We start from the raw sequence: 6,000 nt of genomic DNA, 5'->3' as shown, positions 1-6,000 counted from the left end.
GCCATTGACGTCAATGACTGAAATTTTGACAAAAATGATGCTTGTCAGCGATGATTTTACTTGATGAATAACATTGTACAATCTTTTCAAATTGTTTTCGTATGTGTTGAAAAAAACTTTATGTTCCAAAACTATATAGGTAACGTGTGGGGACAGTAACAAACCAAAGAATGATCCTCCATACAATAACTCCAAGAGATGCATTGTGTGAAATTCATTCTACTAATAATAAAATAAAACTCACATATTTGGTTTACAAAAATGTACGCCCTTATTTTATCATCGTGATTATTTTGTATCGGCATCATTTTGTTATGCAGCTCTGTACAGAAAAAAAAACTAAGTGGGGTGACTTGACAAAATATCTCAATTTCGTTTATTTTCTTATAAAACATATTAGGTAAGTACGGACAAACCATGTTATGAACGTTAATAATTTAAGAGATTTTAACTATTCAGGCAGGGCGCTATTCTAACTAGTTAACACGGTAACACATTTCTGTTATTTTTATTGGTCCAAAATAACACATTGGGGTAATTCAGTATACCTACATGTCGTGTGAACCACGTCTCTTTATGTGCTAAGCTCAACGAGTTTTACTGTGGACTCCTGCGGAGCTTAGTGTTGGGTTGAAGGGGCAACCGTACCGCTACTGTCGGAAATTAGTATTAACTTCGCCACATTTCAATTCTCAACATGTAATTATTATCGTATTCTATCTCGCTCTTTACGCTCTCGCTCTCCCTAAGATTCGGCGGAGACATCGATTCTCAAAGCTCAAAAGCCGAGACCCTTGAAGCTTAGTAAGATGCCATGCCTCACAGCCATACAAGAGCACAGGCAGCATGCACGCGTTAAGGTTAAACAAACGATATTCTTCAGGTTAGTTATCTTTTCTCAGAATCGAACACCTTTTAGTGTTCTTACTACCCAGATACTGATTTTACGACGAATTATGGTATTATATTAATATTTTCCTTCAGCCGATTTTACTTCAAAAACTCCATAAGACTCGATCAAATTACAGTCCAAACTCTTTGGTATGAGCCGACGTGCCGTATTTTTGTCAATCCATTAGTGTCCATGATGACATGATCAAAAAAATGCACCGAACTCGTTGTGTACATATTTTATTACATATATTCAATTCTCTTCTAGAAATACTTATACCTACCGAAGGCACGCAATGGATTGTGATACACAAAAAATACAATCCACACATACTATGAATACTTCCAGTGATGTGTGTAGGCTCTTTAAAGAATGGGGGAAAATATGTTTCATATTACGTTACATTACTAAAACTATGAAATACTATTGCGAAGGTTAATTAATTAACTTACCAATGGGTGGCGAATTGAAGAATGAACGCAAAGTATACATATTATAAATACATACCAATAATAATCCTATTTAGATCTAGGTACGACAGTCAGCGCTCGAAATGTAAAATTTTACGAACCGGAGCGCTCAATAATTTATCGAAAATATTGACGTAGTTATCTAAGTTTATGTATATTTTATAAAAATAAATGCGTTAGATTCCTTGTTATATCGCCTATCTAGCTAAGATGGTCAAATTGATTTTTCCACGAAACGGAGCGATAATTTTGGGGATTTCGTGAACCGGAACGGCGCTCCGGTGCGTTCCAGTCCATTTCGAGCCCTGACGACAGTTGTATACAAACATATGTAAAAGCATTCTATCAAAGCCTCAATGGAACGGGTCAGTATTCCAACATAAATACATAAAACGTTTCTGCAAGCCATATAATTTTTAAGGGACATTTTTGCCACGTGAATTATTGATAAGTTATTAAACATTGACGTTTAAAAAATATACGAACTAATTTTCGTAATATTTAATATAAATGCAATAGCAAATATTATCAGGTGGCAGTGCCACCTGTCAATATTCTTATAAGTGTTCTCCCTCTCTACCTTTTTCTCATACGTTCACGTGTAAGCTCTATTTTACTGACTTTGTTCTGGTGTTGCAGACTCAATTATTACTTGTCTGTGAGTTGTTGCATCAGCCTGATCGATTCTTTGTAGAGTCTCCTGATATTGTCGAGCGTTTCTATACCTTTCCGTCAATCTGTCACAAATTAATTGTAATGTCGTTGTTTTATATTATTATACTCGGTATACTAGTAGTGCACTGTAAGCATCTGTCAACTATTATGAGAGTATTCTAGCAGTTCATTTTTTAAATTTAGAATTTGCATTTACGTGTACCTTTTCTTTCAAATTATTGCATTTAATATCTACATTTTCTTCCTGTCTTGTTTTACATTTATGTTTTCTGTCATTCGCTACAGATAAATTGAGATACAATATAGTACATATTATTATGTTTTTTACCGCCATTAATATGTATAAGTATATATTTTTGTTAGGGACGGCAATTTTTGGTTGGTAACTGGACGGTAACCAACTTTGGCACGGCCATGCGGCACATTTAACATTAGGCCCTATTGCAATATATACTGATAATGCACGCCACTGGAAGTCCTATCAAAGGATGCATCAGGACCATCAATATTATTAATAGCTCTTCTGTCCAGACATTGATTAAGTATTGTATTTTATAAGTCCAGTGAATTACGTCTTCATAATATAAATGGAGTGAATTATACACGACAAACGTTTGATTTACTCACTTGACAGTCTGACAACATACATATCCTAATAAAATTGTATAGAGTTTAGGAAATTTCAAAAATGCTTACTCATTGATGAAAAAATAAAAAAATAAACTATCGTGTGAATTGAAGTGAATTAAAATTACAAACTGTTTTGTCTTTGGCGCCTGCAACTCATCTGAGATAGGTGATAATTCCACCTACGTGAGAATGAGTTTAGGTGGACGATGTTTTATAAATTCTTAAAATATGGTCTGCTTAACTCATCCGGTGTACTTCCTTGTACCTATCTAATTTATCTACTGATCTATCTCTTTTTTTATGTAATACTGTTTTATATTTCTTTGTTTCTAAATGTCATGTTGTGAACGTCTTAAACTTATTATTTGTAATGTACACAATATGTTAAAAAAAAAAATTGAATTGAATAACAAATCTCTACACATTAGGTAGACTGGAATTATTATACAGATAGTGGCAAAAGCCATTCGCAGTTTTGCTAGCATTAAAATTCCAACACGGTTGTGAATCGCTCATGATGCCACTCTATAGAATGATTTCAGTAAACTTCGCATACTACCTACATTAATATTGTATGAGTATTTGTTTAATCTATGATTGATGTATATTATACTAACTCTCTGTTCTGTTCTGTTTTAGATAGATGTTCAGACAGACAGTTCAGATGTTTTCGAATTATTGTAGTCCAGCTATCCTTCCAGTTTTAAGGAGGCCTACTGGGAGTACGACGACACGATGTGTGGGGTTCAAGTTCGCCCATCTTTTCCATAATATGTGCAAAAGTGTTTTTAATTTGATTTTTCGGACCTTGGGCTCTGGGGTTTGGCATTTCTGGCCATATTGCGGTTTTATTTATTTGCAATTTTTCATATTTACGTCCGATTTGCATGACCTGGTATACATCGGTAGATCTTCGATCATAATACTATGAAATTAGTACAATATTATATCTAACATATTATAACAATCATGTAATGATAGCTAAGAGTGTATTTCTCATAATGAGATACATGGCCCCCACATCCTAAAACTGGCCCCCTACCTATCGCTAAGTTTAATGGCATGTGTGACGCACAACAGAAGCGTTTTCAAAATTGTGTTAGAGGTAAAAGTAAGGGCATTCAGTTTATTTTTAGGGATTTTTGTAGTTTTAATACATCTACTTGAATTATGTAGTAGTCACAAAACAATCAAAATTAATCTAACAACTTCATTTTTTAAATGTAAAATCCTCTCTCGTGAAATAGCACCGCAGGCGACTTTTTTAACCTACTATTAGAGCAAATTTGTGATGTGTTTATCTTAAATATCTAATTGACCCGCCACGCCGGCCTCCCCTGAGCCCGGGCCCCTAGGCTAGAGCCCTGTCAGCCCCCCCCCCCCCCCTTGTGGGGGCCATGATGAGATACCTACTTGGAATACTTGGACCACAATCTAGAGACCTGAGACTCGATATGGTTAGCCGTTAGTGCTTGTGATTTCTTGATTTTTTCATTTCTTAAAATTCGAGAATTCTCGAATTCAATAATATTATTTTGTTTCATGGAGATTTTTCTATTTTTTTTTATTTTCGTTCAGTAATAATAGTTTCGAGAGAAAAATATTTTATATCAATAATTTTTAAATGTTTGTTATCTTATAACTGCCATCTATATTTAAAACTTGTAATCATATTACACACAAATAAGCAAATCAAATCTTACGACATCTGTGTAAATTGTGGTATAGTATGCTAATAATGTATGGTTTGCGTTTGAGATTACGATAAAAGCGTTTAAAATTAATGCAATTATAAAACAACAGAGGCTAAAATTACATTTTGGAATATTAATAATAAAATAATTTTTGGAATCTAGTATGTTTGGATTATTATTTTAAAAAGTAGAGTGACGGTATCAATACAATTGGTCGATGGCACATTCTAAGAACGTAAAGTCTCAGCAAACTAAGCAAGGAATTAAAATAATTCCATGATACCATGGAGATGAGAAGTTTTCTGATCTACGGATCCAATAAACTAAAAATGCTAGCGGATATGTATAATCTGAATGCAATGAATTCAATGAAACTTGATTAATTATATACCTACCAGCTATTATAGCTACCTTTAATTTAAAATGTAATATGTATTGAATTTACATCAAATTTGAAACAAAACACAGTAGGTATATATATGTACAATGGCTGGCATTTAGAGTCATATTTAATTACAGCAAACCGTATTTATATCTTCTTCACTATTGTTATTTTCACTGCTGAGGGTCGTGGATTGTAACTTCTAATGACTCCATTTCCCCTTTATAAAAGCCCTCATCATTTCGTCCTGCACTTTGCAGCTTAGAGATATTCGGAGAGAGAAGGCCTCTGGTAACCTCCATCTGGTCACTTCAACGAGTCGGATTTCTTCCACATCCTCTTTTATATATCTAATAAATTGATTACCCAGATAAATCAACATTGTTGATTTCTCCTTTTAATTATAATGAATACCACCTGTTTCTCTGGCTAAGATGTATCTATATCAGTGGCGAGGGATGGGAGTAGTACGGATTTGACATACATAGTGCACACTAAACTTTGTAAATCATACATATTTTACTAAGAATACAATTTGCAGATGGTGTCGGTTAGTTTTTAAAATTCAATAATTAAACCCTGTCTAAACAAACAATAATAGTTGAGGTGTGTTATGGGCGACTCGACAAAACTATTGCAAACTTTTTCAGTACTACAGATGGTATTGGTTAGTTTTTATTTAGTTTTTTATTTAGGTATTACCAAACCATAATCGATAAAAAATATTCTTCTATATTCTATAAAATTATGTTTGGTTTAATGGCATCATTTGAATACGTGTATTAATTAAGGCTCTAAGTACCAAAAAGTAGTATTGCCTGTAGATACAAAATACCGAGTCATTGCAGTAAAATTTCATGAAGCATACCTTTTGAAAAATGTGGTTTTACAGTGTGAAGCAATCACGGCAGCTTCTATAATTTTAGGTATTAGGAAGTCGCAAGTGTCAACACACCATCGTCAGCCATTTTATATTGAATGAAGTTGACCACTGTAGTGCTATTTACACCATTATAAATAAAACAGGCCAACGGACTTACAACGTCGACAGGTTTAAATATGTTGCTGTATTTTTTTGACTTGCTTGAGGCACTTAGACCATAGCTGAAGTTATTGGCGTTAGTATGTAGAACACTTTTCTATAAAAATGTCAGTTTTTTTGTTTTTGGTACTTAGAGCCTTAATTAATACACGTATTCATTTTAAATATGTAATGGCTTCTATGGCTTAGATTAGGCAGAGTTTAATCGAATTTTA

The sequence above is a fragment of the Rhyacophila brunnea genome, unplaced genomic scaffold, assembly GCF_057557595.1.
Source record: "Rhyacophila brunnea isolate RB1 unplaced genomic scaffold, BYU_Rbru_1.0 scaffold_16, whole genome shotgun sequence".
Taxonomy (NCBI): Eukaryota; Metazoa; Arthropoda; class Insecta; order Trichoptera; family Rhyacophilidae; genus Rhyacophila; species Rhyacophila brunnea.
Note: the sequence above shows the minus strand (reverse complement) of the source record.